The sequence below is a fragment of the Vulpes vulpes genome, chromosome 13, assembly GCF_048418805.1.
Source record: "Vulpes vulpes isolate BD-2025 chromosome 13, VulVul3, whole genome shotgun sequence".
NCBI classification, from domain to species: Eukaryota; Metazoa; Chordata; class Mammalia; order Carnivora; family Canidae; genus Vulpes; species Vulpes vulpes.
In genome coordinates this window covers 126,049,267-126,064,502 of record NC_132792.1, presented here as the reverse complement: position 1 = coordinate 126,064,502, position 15,236 = coordinate 126,049,267, and the positions used below count along the sequence as shown (strand labels likewise).

The following is a 15,236-nucleotide window of genomic DNA, read 5'->3' as shown; positions in this document are numbered from 1 at the left end:
ATTATTAACAGTTACCAAACTATCCTGCAAAATAGTGAGTTTCTCAGAAATTATTAATATGCATGTATCAGTCCTAATACTATATACTGTTCTACATTTCTGAAACTCTGTACTCACATAATTTGTTTTTTCTGTTTTCTCCCTTATCAATCATTTTTCATTCTTAGCCCTACTCCTTCCTGCAAAACGATAAAAATAATGTAAGTATGTTGGAACTAGGCTCAAACAAATAGAATCTACACAAGAGCTCCTGTGAATAAATTAGGTGGTTTTGTACATAAATTTTTGTCACTCTGGAGGCTTTAGTTATGTTTAGATTTTTAGTTGGTAAGCAGAAGAACTCTACAAGCAGAATACTATTGTAAAACCAAGTATCATCCTTCCAAATTAAAGATCAAATTAAATAAAAATCCTGGTGTTCTTTGAATTCAAATAAAGAAATATGATACTACCAAAGTACTACTAATTTACTCTCTAGTATAACACTAGAATTGTACATAACAAGAACTTTAAAAACCAAAAGATTAGCACAAAAACTTACTAGTAAAGTTTCAGGGATTAGACCATGGGTGTATGCTGACCCATCAATCATGAAATACATAATTAGCACAGGTACGGCTTAGATTTAGATTAAAAACCTAAACAGATTCAGAGTCCTAACAGTTTTATATCTAATTATGAAAAATCAACAAAAACTGTAAATATGTATGTTTTGGATAGAAGAAACAGCTAAGAGCTTTAATTACAAACAGTAAAAATTCCAGGAAATTTCACTTAAGAATTACAAATATAAAAGCCTATTTATTAATGAAAAGTCGATACAATTTTCTGTGCTTCATTTAAAATGATTAACAATAAAACTAAAATGCAACTCAAAACTCTATTTCCCATACCAGCAAACCTCAATGACTTTTCTAACACCATAACAACTTAATTTTAAAAGCCTACAGCCTTAGAAATGCAGACTAGGAGATCCCTGGGTGGCTCAGCGGTTTCGTGCCTGCCTTTGGCCCAGGGCGCAATCCTGGAGTCCCGGGATCCAGTCATGTGTCAGGCTCCCGGCATGGAGCCTGCTTCTCCCTCTGCCTGTGTCTCTGCCTCTCTCTCTCTCTATGTCTATCATAAATAAATAAATAAAAATAAATCTTAAAAAAAAAAAAAAAGAAATGCAGACTAGATTTGATACAAAATTATATTAGTCTGTATCTTCTGTGCTTAATTTTAGCACTGAAGAAATCTCAGAGTATGACAATGTACAAAACTAACAGATGCCTTTCTGTAAGTCTATTCCCATGGCAGAGTAAGCCCGTCTTTTCTCTGTAGTTCTATGATACTTTTTCAAACATCTTTCATGCTATCACTTAAACTACAATTTATGGCATTAATGTTGCTGCACTATTATATGATAATGTGTCTAGCTGGTGATCTCTTTGAAAGCAAGAAAAATCTATCTTCTTCCATCCCCAGTTGTTTCATTAAATATTTATAGAGAAACCTACCAAATCCAAGTACTCTGGGCATTTAGGGTGCATGAAGACAAAACAAAACAAAACAAAACAAAACAAAACAAAACAAAAGCTTTCCACAAGGAACTTAGTCATTGGGGAATGTTGGCCAGTAGATGCCATGATGGAGATAAACCTAAAGTGATACTTGAACAAACAGGAGGATGTCATTACTCCACTGTGGAATGCTAACACTGGGGGTAGTATCCTTTCAAGTCCATGCACAGCTGAACCAGACGTTTATCTCTGTATCCCCAGAGCCTAACATAGCGTTCCGCCTCTAGTATCTGACAAGCTATTTTTAATGAATGAATGAGTAGTTCTGGAGCTGTGGCAAATCTTGAAGGGGATAATGGGAATCTTCAGGGACAGAAGGTGAGAATTTAATCATTTAACCTTTGCTACATATAAAGCCCTTAAATCCTCATTTCCACCTTTGCCTTCAGTTGTCTCCCCCATATTCTTTATGTTGTCACACAGTATGCAGCAGCTAACTGACAAAAGTTTAAAGCTCTGACCTTTGAAGGTCAGATGGAAGTAAACACTGGCCCAGAATCACAGTCCAGTTTCCCTGTTCCTGATAGCTATAACTAGCTTTAAAAATGGACTCTCCTGTTAGATCCTAGCTTATTTCAGAATTGAATGTACTAAAAATTTAATATTTAAGATTTAAATTAAAAAATAAAACAAAAGATGCATATGTTCAGCAGAGGACACTGCTTCAACTACACTTCTAAGTTTCAACCTCACCTATATTTTTCTGGTTTTGTTTATTTATATTTAAAAAATGTTGCTTCAAGTCACTTATAATTAAAATTGAGGACTAGTGGCAAGAAGCCAAGTGAGATTAATTACTAGAATGCTGTGAGACAATAGTGTACTCGGTATGTAGTAACACTGTAACAGTTCTCTGAAACGATGCATAACATAACCAATGGCAAAGGCCAGTTTAACTCATATTATTAGGTTTGAGGAACAAAAACTATTCTATAAATGATCCTCAGCGTATGCAATTACTTGAGCTAAAATACATGCTAAGGGCAATATATCCTCTGCTTCTGGCAATCAGCTGGCTGATTCATCACCAGATGGCTTTATAGAGAATGAACTTCCTCCTATTCCACAAGTCCTGCTATCGCAGAGTAAGAAATAACTGGAGTAGCATTAGGACTATAATCCATGCAGCTGAAAATGCTTTCCTCTAATGTATGTAATTCTTATTTTAACACAATATTATCTGTTGATGAATCCAATTGTTTTCTGGTACCAGGAGGCATGAAAGGGTGAAAAGGATCTTCATGGGCTTGGCCCAGTACCTACCTACTTCTGTTTCCTGAATGAACAATAGTAGTAGAAGAAAGAAAATGTGATTTTCTTAACAAAATAAATGAAAACCTAAAAGGAAAAAAAAAGTGATAAATTTCAATTCCTGAAACTGTCATTTAAACCAGCAGTACAACTACCCAAAGGTTAGAAAAATATTGCAAAGGGGCACATGCATCCCAATATTTATAGCACCATTAACTGCAATAGCCAAATTATGGAAGCAGCCCAAGTGTCCATTGACTGATGAATGGATAAAGGAGTTGTGGTACACACACACACACACACACACACACACACACACACTGGAACATTACTCAGCCATCAAAAAAAATTTGAAATCTTGCCATTTGCAGTGACACAGAGCTAGAGAGTATTATGCTAAATGAACTAAGTTGGTCAGAGAAAGACAAATACTGTATGATTTTGCTCGTAAGTGGAATTTAAGAAACAAAACAGATGAACATGGGCGGTGTGTGTGGGGTTGGGGGGGGGGGAGACAGAGGCAAACCAGGAAACAGATTATTAACTATAGAGAGCAAACAGGGTTACTAGAGGGAGATGGGTGGGGGATGGATTAGGTAGGTGATGGGGATTAAGAAGGGCACTTGTAATGAGCACTGGGTGTTATATGTAGGTGATGGCTCACTAAATTCTACACCTAAAACTAATTATTACACTGTATGTTCACTAACTGGAATTTCAATAAAAACTTGAAGAAAAAAAACCTAATAGTAAAGCTTATACGTTAAAGTGAACTAAGTTGCTGCATCAACTGCCATAAGGCTGTTAGAACTTGTACCAGGCCCTTAAAAATTTTTTTAATTAAAATTTCATTTGTTTAAAGCAGTTTAAGTAAGGTTCACAGCGAAATTCAGGGAGAAGGTACAGAGATTTCCCAATACTCTAACCTCTACACAAGCATAGCCTCCTCCAGTGTCAACATCCCCCACCAGTGATGTATTTTTTACAGCTGAGGAACTCACACTGACACATCACTATTAACCAAAGTCCACAGTTTACATTATGATTCACCCCCGGTGTGGCACTTTCTATGGATCTAGACAGATGTATGGTGACACATATCCATCATTATGGAATCACAGAATATTTTCACTGCCCCCAAAATCCTGTGGTCTCTGCATACTCATCACTCCCCTATAACCCCTGAACTTTTTCTTGTCACCAATTTTGCCTTTTCCAGAATGTCATATAAATTGGAATCATAAAGTTCGTATGTGGCCTTCTCAGATTGACTTCTTTTGCTTACTAATATACATTCCAAGTTCCTCCATGTCTTTTCTTGACTTCATAGCTCATTTCTTCTTGGCGCCAAATCCCATTGTCTGGGTCTACCATAGTTTTTATGTACCCATCTACTTGCTGAAGGACATCTTGGTTGTTTCCAAGGTTTAGCAATTAGAAATCAAACTCCTACTAATACCATATCTTTTTATCCCATCACACCAAGTACCCAAAAGATAACTGAAAAAATGTTAAACAAATGTATATATTCAAAATTCTTATTTCACATTTTCCCCATACTAAAATCCCTGTAGAAAATATTCTTAACATTAAAGCTTCTGCCTTTTGGGGAAAAAAAAATTAGGGTTGCATTTTAGCTAAAGACTCAGACTCAATGAAGGTATAGATATAATTGATCATATGTTATAAAAGCAAACAGATATAATTATCTGTAATCTTTTATTTATAATAAGTAGCATTTACTGAGCATGTACCATTCTAAGAACTTCATTCATATACGTATGATCACAAAATTGATTTTAACTACAAAAATTATGTAAGTTCTAGAAAATGGACAAACAGTATGCACCAATTTATAAATGAGGACTCAATTTTATGAAACATTCTAAAATGAATTAATCTATTTTTTTTCATTCACAAGTATTTAATCACTAAGTACTATAGGTAAGAGGGAAAAGAGTGATAATCAGTGTAGAAAAAGTTCTTTATTCCACAGAACACAGAAGTAAAAATAGACAAAAAAGCTAAGTAAAAGAAGACAAGTTTAGTGACAATGGGAAGGCAGGAATGTGAAAAGACAAAGAAAACAGCATAATGTAACAGTTTTAGGGTGTTGGTATTTTAGATTGGGTGGTGTGGGGAAACATCTCTGAGAAAGTAACATGCACTTAAATCATATTCACAAATTCAGCTCTGCTATATAACTTGACCAGACCAATAATGAAAAATATATCTTGGGAAAAATTTTCTTTTAAAGCCTTTCCCCCACTTGAAATGTACAGTTAATCCAAAACAATAAATCCACAGCTGTGCTGTTTTTGGATACTTACCAAAATACTTGTTCTATGCTCATGTGAACAAACTCGGTACTGAGAAAATTTTTGTTTTCATATGCTCCTGATTATTTTGAAATAAGTGCTTCAAATTTTAACTTTACCATATAATTAATTAAATGTTTCAAAAAACAAAGCAAATACTGAGAAAAAAGTATTGAGAAAAAATGTAATTTACAACTTTCACCTAAAATGGCATTAAACTGTGAAAAATTTTTTCACAAAAAATGAAGATGACATTCTAGTATCAATAGCCATATATTCTGTATGAGTTTATCACATATTTCCAAAAGAAGACTTAATTTGGATAGGAAAAGCCAGTGATTTAATAAGACCTGATTTTGGGGATCTCTGGGTGGCTCAGCGGTTTAGCGCCTGCCTCTGGCCCAGGGCGCAACCCTGGAGTCCCGGGATCGAGCCCCACATCGGGATCCTGGCATGGAGCCTGCTTTTCCCTCCTCCTGTGTCACTGCCCCTCTCTCTCTCTCTCTCTCTCTCTCTCTCTCTCTCTCTACCATAAATAAACAAATAAATAAATAAATAAATAAATAAACAAATCTTAAAAAAAAAAAGACCTGATTTCTTCATAAAAATCATTTTATAAAGTGTTAAAGAAAATGCTTGAGAAAATAAGTTATATATTTCCATAAATTATCTAGGCATTAAAATTTCCTGCCAAGTTTCCTCTGCCAGTTTATGAAAAATGTAAAGTCTGACTTGCTTTCTTTGGTAGAAGTGCACAACTTTGTTAAAACCTAACTGCTGTTTTACAAGAAATCATTCAAGACTTAGATTCAAACATTTACCAAGTACCTTCTTTGTGCCAACAAATGTGCTAAGTGCTTAAACTCTCAGCCTTCACTTAACTCCCAGAAGTGCATGGGAGTCATTTTTGCCTTCAAGAAAGCTAAAGTTAGGGCAGCCCTGGTGGCGCAGCAGTTTAGCGCCGCCTGCAGCCTGGGGTGTGATCCTGGGGACCCTGGATTGAGTCCCACATCGGGCTCCCAGCCTGGAGCCTGCTTCTCCCCCTGCCTGTTCCTCTGCCCCCCCCCCCCCCCGTGTCTCTATGAATAAATAAATAAAATTAAAAAAAAAAAAAAAGCTAAAGTTAAATGACTTACAGGGTCACAAATCTAGTAGTAGTAAACAGGAGCCATCTGGATTCAAACCGGGGCTTTCACACCAAGTTCTGGGCTACTCCCACAATCACAGTCTCCATCATATTTTTCTCAAGTATCTTAAAATGATGCTAGTGATGCCAACTCCTACAAACTCAGACTTGGCTTAAGAATTTGAATATGACTGAAAAGAAACTTTTACCTGGTAACATTCTCTGACACTATCTTTTTAAGCCATAAACACTGAAGATTCATGCAAGACTCAGCCTATTTTTAATCTACCTCTTACCCTCCTGCTTGGCCACCAGCAGGCTCCAAGACTGCCTCTCTGAGAAGTCTGTAGACAAATAAGAATCAATCAGTTTATATTAAAGTCAGATCAAAAATAAGCTGACTCATCTGGAGGAATGAGGCGAATTTAGTAAAGAGGGTTAAGCATGGATCAGAAACTCAGAATCTGAAAGAAGAGCAAACTATCCCTAGGCTCACTGAACAACAATGATCTGAAAAACTGTCGGGTCACATATCAGTAGGAGCAGGAAACATCTACAGAAGGGGCTGACAGTAGGAAGAAAGCAGTATAAACTAAGAGTCTGTAAGACCTTGAAAGCCAAATGTCTTTGATTCACCTTCCCTAGTTCAACAATTCCGTAGCTGACAATTTCCCTTAGCTCTGTCACCTGTCTGTAACTCACTGTTTAACAGTGATTGTTAGAAAATATTTCAATAGCACATCTAAAAAACTTAAAAGTGAAATAGTTTCAAATGATTTAAGAGCCTTTTTCTTGGGACGCCTGGGTGGCTCAGTGGTTGAGCGTGCATCTGCCTTTGGCTCAGGGCGTGATCCTGGAGTACCAGGATCGAGTCCCACACTGGGCTCCCTGTGTGGAGCCTGCTTCTCCCTCTGTGTCTGCCTCTCTCTCTGTGTCTCTGCCTCTCTCGGTGTCTCTCATGAATAAATAAATACAATCTTAAAAATAAAAAAAGAGCCCTTTTCTTACATGCACACATTCATGTCTGCAGTTTACTTTGAAATGCTTCAAAATGTAAAATGCACTGATGAACAGACAATGGATATATGTGTGTGATGTGTGATAAAACTAATATAATGTTGGAGTGTTTGGGGGGCTCAGTTGGTTAAGCATCTGCCTTAGGCTCAGGTCATGATCTCAGGGTCCTGAGATCCAGCCCCATGTGCTGGGCTCCCTGCTCAGTGGGTCAGCTTCTCCCTCTCCCACCTCCTGCATTCTCACTCTTTCTGCCTCTCTCAAATATATAAATAAAGTCTTTAAAAAACAAAAACCCTAATATAATGTTAATGGTACAAATGGTGAGGTTGAGTATTCACTATGAAATTCTTCCAATTTCCCTGTATATTTGAGATAAACCACATACACACAGACCTTTGTATTCAAACAACCCATCTCATCAATTAACACTAGTGAAAGAATAAGATAGTTTAAAAAGTCAAATCTCTGGAAACATTATTTATATAAAATCTAAGGAATGCACCCAAAGCTGAAGTGAGAAAAACTTTAAAGCCTTAGATGTATTTTCTACTAAACTAGAAAAAATAAACTTATCCAACAAATTAATAAAGGATTAAAAATTGAAAAAGAAATTAATGAATTAAAAACACAAAAATAAGAAGGCTAAATCAGAAGTTACTTCTTAAAAAAAAGTACTAAAATTCCTGACAGATTTTTTGCTTCGTTCATCATAAACATTTGGCTCTGTAATTAAAAGACATAGGCACACATGTGATTTTTTTTTAAATTTAAGAACTATAACTTTATACTTCTAAATTTGAAAATCTCAAATGAATAAACTTCTAGGAAAATGAGAATGACATAACTGACTAAAAAAAATAGGTAGGAACTTGAATAGATCTGAAAACACTATCAAAAACTAAGACCCCAAATACCCAATGGACTATTACTCAGCCATAAAAAAAGAATGAAATCTTGCCATCTTCAAGAAAATGGATGGATCTAGAGGGTATAATGCTAAGTGAAATCAGTCAGAGAAAGACAAATACCCTAATATTTCTCATAAAGGGGGGGGACACCCAGGTGGCTCAGCGGTTGAGTGTTTGCCTTTGGCTCAGGGCGTGATCCCAGAATCCTGAGTCAAGTCCCACATCGGGCTCACAGGCAGGGAGCCTACTTCTCCCTCTGCCTATGTCTCTGCCTCTCTCTTTCTGTGTCTCTCATGAATAAATAAATAAAATCTTTTAAAAAGAAAAAAAAAAGAAGACACACCAAAATCAGACTCTTAACTATTGAGAACAAACAGGTGGTTACCAGAGGGGAGGTTGGTGGGAGATGAGTATAACAGGTGAAGGGGATTAAGAGTACACTTATTGCCATGAGCACTGAGCAATGTATAGAATTACTGAATCACTATATTGTACACCTGAAACTAATATAACCTGTAGGTTAGTTTAGACTACACTACACTAGACTAGAAATTAAAAGAAACAAAAATAAGGCCCCAAAATCTACCCCCTTGTCATCTTTCAGATCATTTTAAAAAAACCAATAAACTCAGTTTAAGCTCAATCAAAACCTCAAAAGGATTTTTTCAAATGAGCCTGACAAAATAATGCTTAAACACATCTGAAAAAAAAAAAAAAAGCATACAAGGAAAACTAAGTAAATTCTGTTAAAGCAAATGTAGTATAAGGAGAACAGTCTGTCCCATTTATTTATTTATTTTTAAAGATTTTATTTATTCATGAGACACAGAGAGAGAGAGAGAGAGAGAGAGGCAGAGAGACAGTCGTAGGGAGAAGCAGGCTCCACGCAAGGAGCCCGATGTGGGACTCCATCCCGGGTCTCCAGGATCACACCCTGGGCCGCAGGGGGCGCCAAACCACTGCGCCAATGGGGCTGCCCCAGTCTGTCCCATTTATAAACAGATGTTATAAACTTATGTTATACAACACAGTAATAATATAGCAGTGCAGAAATAGGTAGATGGAATAAAAAGATCCAGAAATAAAGCTAAGCATATTAATAGAACATTATCCAACTGTATCAACTAATGAAAAGTAATGCAATAAGTGGTCCGTGTATGGAAAGCTATATACGTAGGTCTAAATACATTTTAGAAAAACTAACACATTTGCACATATTAAAATCATAAAATCCATGAGAATTAATACAGGTATATATTTAATAAAACTGCGCAGTGGTATTACTTCATAAAGGAAAAGAGGAAATTGGGCTACACACAAGTTAAAAATCTTTGTTGGGTAAAAATAAAAAAGATAATGACAATCTGGGAAAAAATTTTACAACGTATATGACAAAGGAGTTGTAACAAGTATATACAGTAATAACATTCCTTCAGAAAAAATTAACAAAGGGCACACACAAGCAATTCAGATTAGAAATACAGTGGCCAATAAACATATATATGTTTATTTATATATACACATATATATAAATATACATATATTTGCCAACAAACTTTTTATTTTTTAAAAAGTTCTTCAGATATATTACTGATAAGAGAAATCTAAATAAGGTTTTCAATTTCACCTTGGCAAAATTTTTTAAAAGTATGTAATATCCAGCATTGGTGTAGGGTTGAAGCAACAATCTCATACGCCAATGATGGAAGTGTATACTGGAAAAGACCAGGGAGAGGAGATTGACTTCATCAGAAAATTAGATAAGGCATTCAAATTCAAATTTTCTTTAATACATTTAATTTCTTAAAATACTGGCAAATAAAAATAGTAATTTGCACAGAAATTCACAGTTGTTCACAATTTTTAAAATATTCTTAATTTCCATAAATTCTAAGTAAATTACAAGTTTGATAACACAGACTCCTATACCGTCATAAAAAAATTAGTCAGAAAGTTTAATCTTATGATAAAATGTTACAAATTAAGCCAAAACAGACAAGAAAACCTAACAGTGGCATCACTGGCTAGCGGGATTACGAGAAGTGTTCTTCCTGATGTAATGGTATCTTCTAAATATTCTGCAATAGACAAGGATTAGATTTGTAATATGAAAAAAAAAAATAGCCTGAAGGAATATGGTGGGCTTCAATTTGCAATGCATTGTTTATCCGATGAGAAGTGTTTACTGAGCAACCAAAGCAAATAATAATACATGGGGTCCTCAAGACAGGTATTCTGAAGTGATAGTCCTTTGCAGACTTATTGCTCAAAGTCCTCTATTTGCAATGTTCCTTTTTCACCAAAATAAGTATTTTATACTTTACACCTCTGTATCAAGTATGCTCATTTCCTGTCTCCTCAAATCAGTTTCTAGCTGGCTGCCCTGAGTTCAAGACTCCGTACAACCCCTCAGCTTTGAATTTGTACTTTACTATTCCATGTAAGATGTGACAAACCCTTACCTGGTAAAAACACCTTCCACACACACACAAAAAAAAGCCAGTTAAAAAGAGGAAAAATTTCCTTTTGGCCTGGAAAAAAAGTAAGCTGGACTCCTTACTTTTTTCTGACTTCATTCTCATTTAGACATTATGCTTGGAATTAAGGATGAATTTAGGATTGGAGAAAGTAATAATCTCAAAGCCTCTTGCTCACATCATGTCTTTTTCTCCACTCCCAAGAACACTAAAATTATGTGTAAAATGCCTTATGGGGACAAAAATGCAGAAGAAACAGGAAACTATTCCTACAGTGTCAGATTGAAAAAAATATTTCTATTCATCACTCCAAACAAAACATTTCTTCAGGTGTAACACTATTAAGTTACACTGCCACATCTAGGGCTATGGGAGGAGATCCGTCTTTTACACCTACATCTTTTGCTTTTCAACATAAACTTCTGAAGTAAATGGACTATCACTAGCTTATTTTATAGATGAAGAAACTGAATTTCTGAAATTAAGTGACATGTTTAAGATCACACGAGTAGTGGCTCTGAATCAATTCCCAATAGTAACACCACCACCTCTCCTGTTCAGTACTCAGCAACAGCAGCAGCCATAACCCATCTACCTAAGAAACAGCAGGGGCCTATTTACAAAGAAAACTTTGTTCAGGGCTTTGTTGAGATTTAGTAGTTTCTGGAGGAGAATGATTGTGAACATCCCCATCAAAAAACTAGAAGAGATGTCTAACAAAATGTTCTCATCCACAGTTTAAAGCAATATTCAGGTTATTAAAGGTAGTATAACCTGACTAAACATTCCCTCTCTCTAAAAATAGTATCTTTACTCAGCTTTTGTGACAGCAGACTCTTACCTCACTAGCCACTTCTTTTCAATCCTTCTGGATAGCTCTTTCTCCCTTGCTAAGCTTTCACTGTTGAAGAGTATCAGGTCTCAACTCTTGGACTTCTTCTCATCCTAATTAACCAACTCTCAAACTAAGTGATCTCTTCCAGGTCTATGGCTTTAATTAAATATGTTCTACTGGTGATGCTTAAGAATTAAATATCTTCAGGCCTGAACTACTCCTCTGAATTCCAGACTAGTGTACTCCACTGCCTACTTGCTAGCTCCACTCCGATGTTGAACAGACATTTTAAACTTAACATTTCCAAAACTCTTTTATTTTTTAAAACCAGAACCTTGTAACTTTCATTATCTCCACCATTATTCTGGTGGAAACCATTGACAACTTAGTATAGATCACTCCAGTTGTCTTCTTAGTTCAGCCGGATGTTCCTATTCTTTTCCCCACCAGTCTGTTCTTCACAAAAGACCTAGAACTACGTTTTTAAAATATGATACAATTCTTTTGTCATTCCTTTGATCAAAACCCTCCAATGAACTCTGAAAGCACTTGAAATTAAAAGCCCTACAATCTCTATCCAACCTCATTTCTTCCAATTCTTTTTTCCTCTTGCTCATTCACCTTCAGCCAGTGGTCTCTTTATTCTCTGAAGTCACTCATCCCATTCCTATCTCAGGACCACTGCACAGTCCAACCACACATCTCCATGGCTTACTTCCTTACCTAATACAATTCTCTGCTAAATGCCACCTCCTTACAGAGCAGTATTCCCTAATTGCTCCTAAAATGGTAACTCTCTTAAGGTGCAGAATATTGTCTTAAGAGGTTATCTTCTGTGTAAAAGAGGAGAGGTGGGTTAAGAATACATATTTGTTTAACTTGAAAAAATTCACTGGAATGATACAGAAGAAATAATAAAAAGGTAGCTATTGGATTAGAGAAGGTGCTAACCCAGCAGACAAGGTGAAGGGTAGGAGGATTTTTCACAGTATTTGTTTTTAAAATAGTTTGATTTCTTTGAACCATGTGAATGTTCTGGGGGACTACTTAAAAACAAATGAAAAATAGCAGCCCAATATCACAGTCCACCCCCTTATTCTGCATGTTCTTCATAGCATCTCCATTACCTACTTTACTCTCCATTTTATAATTATCCATATCACCCAACAGACTTTAAGCTTTAACCAACTCCTTTAGTACTGGAGAATATAATAATTTTCTCCTTAATTAAAAACAAAAAAAACATTCAAATGGTTTTCATTATCTTTGTATCATCTCAAGTATATTTTATTTATGTTACATTTACTCTATTTATAAATCTGCATGGCTTTGTCCTTGTCTATATCTAGTACATGGCCAGGACGAAGACATAAAAGGGCTGGCTTGTTAAATCTATAAATGTCTATAAGACAGGAAGGAAAGAGAATCCCTTGGATGACAGTATCATGATTTGTGAAGACTTCAACAAGTTTTAACTATAGGTATATTCAAGGAGATACTATCTGAAAGGGATAAAGTTAAACAGTGCTTCAAAAAAATCATGACAGTATCATGATTTGTGAAGACTTCAACAAGTTTTAACTATAGGTATATTCAAGGAGATACTATCTGAAAGGGATAAAGTTAAACAGTGCTTCAAAAAAATCATCTATGTGTACTTACAGAATAGGAAAAATCTTAAGACAGACACTAGCTTATGTTGACTATATCAGTGGTTTCTAAACAGATTTTTAAAAAAATGAAAAACAACATAAATTTGCCAACCTTTTACTGTTCATCTAAGAACCAAACCAATACAAAAAAAAAAAAAAAACAAAGCAAATATTACAAGAAATTACTACATACTAACACTATCATTTCATAAAGAGGTCATTTTAACATTAGAAAAGTAGAAATACAGACACTCAAGTCCCTTGAATTGCATGCCTGTAACCTGAAAAGCCATATAACTTTTTCTCATTTCTTTTTTGCTTAGAACTAGCAAAGATATCACCGCTGTTAAAGAGTTAACACAATTTTAGACTGTAAACACAAGTGTATAGCTTGAATTAAGGAAAGGGATAATTTCACTACACTGCATTCAGACCATAATTATAGAATTAAATATAAAAACTAGATTAGAACAAAAAGAGCAACACTGACAAAACAAGAGTTGACAAGAGATGAGAAAGGTAAAGGAAACAATATCAAATGAAGTTGTAAAAGTTATATATTTAATTTAGGAAAGAGAAAACCTAGCAAAGAAATACTTTACTGAATCTTACTCTTAAGACAGAATTGTAACCAATGGGGAGAAGTAAGGCAGACAGTAGCTCAACTTAATTAAGATCTTTCTATCATACTTTCCAAAAGCTAAATGAGACATCCTATGCCTCTTTGTTTATGGAAGTGCTGTTCTTGGAAAAGCTGGACTTGATAAGATCTCAAGGATATGAGTAGTAGTAGAAGGCACACTATACCAGATGACTCTAAATAAAGTCTCCTGTAGTTCTAAAATTTTGTGAATCAGAAAAGAGTACATTTTGCTTTTTTAATTTACCAAAAATGATGAGTGGAAAGAATTTGGGGTTTTGTCAAAAAAGACAAAGATTTAGTTATAGGCTCCACTACTTAGTAATGTCTGACACAGAAGTAAAATTATTCACGAACTCTGGGCTTCAAATATTCTCAAATTTAAATGTGCAAATTTATACCTATGTACAAGACTGTTGCATTTATACCTTATACACAAGACTGTTACACACACACATGCTGCCTGACACATAGTAGGTTTCAACATGTGGTACGTATTAGTCATTGATTCAATAAATATTATGTCCCAAAGGGTAATATGTTCCATAATACTTAGCACTTATAGATATATTCAAATAATGAGTTATTCTCTATGTCTCATATCGTTTCTCAAACCTAAGCAATGCATGCTTGAGATTCTTTTCCACTTTTATGTTTTGTATAATCCCTATTTGTATGTAAGTAATTTTTGTAAGGTTTTCTTTAACCTTGCTTTTGTTTCCTTTCTACCTTTGTTTGACATAAAAGAGGGCTTTCTTTACCTTCAGTATATACAGACTATGTCATTTATTTTGGCCAAAAAAGCCCAAATTATAATATAGATATACTGTTGCATAATCATTCAACTAAACTAGACTATATGTCTAATATAATCAACTCTACCACCAGACAGATGTCTTCTTACTCTTTTGTATTGTCCACACTAACTCACTGCTGAGCACTTCCCTCAAAAAATATTTAAGAAAATAAATTAAATCCCATCTCACCAAGGGTAGTTGATTATTGGAAATCTCAGTTACTAACAAAAGTTTATAAAATGAGGATGGTCTGAAGTTTCTCCCCATAAGAACAAATTCATTTCTTACTGAAACACAGCAACACTTAACATTCTCCTCCATATTATCTATCCACCAAGGATTTTTCAGATGATATCTAATTGCTCTTTTGTTATACTTCCATAATAATTTGCAACTATACAGATATTTTAGTTGGCAATTTAGTACAATGCTGTTAGATATTTATTAAAAATGGGAAAACTTAAAACCCCATTGTTCACGACAGAGAACAGAAATCAATCATTACAGATTAATTAAAATAGTAAAAATTATTTTATAGGAATATAATTTTGTTGCAATAAAAAAACATTAACAAGTTTAAACATACACAGTATTCAGTACTAGATGAATGATACCTGGTTACAAATGCAACAATAAAACTAGGTTTTTCTTCA

General features: G+C 35.0%; 1 protein-coding gene across 36 annotated transcripts in view; it reads right to left on the bottom strand.

The window, feature by feature from the left end:
- CEP170 (centrosomal protein 170) overlaps positions 1-15,236 on the bottom strand; it is a 129,423-nt gene that overhangs the window by 110,906 nt on the left and 3,281 nt on the right. The window contains exon 1 of one of the 36 annotated variants that reach the window (XM_072732851.1): positions 2,826-2,895. The exons of the other annotated variants lie outside the window; for them this stretch is intronic. The gene's annotated coding sequence lies outside the window, so the exon portion shown is untranslated. Of the gene's footprint in view, positions 1-2,825; positions 2,896-15,236 lie in introns of those variants that run through there. 36 annotated transcript variants of the gene reach the window in all.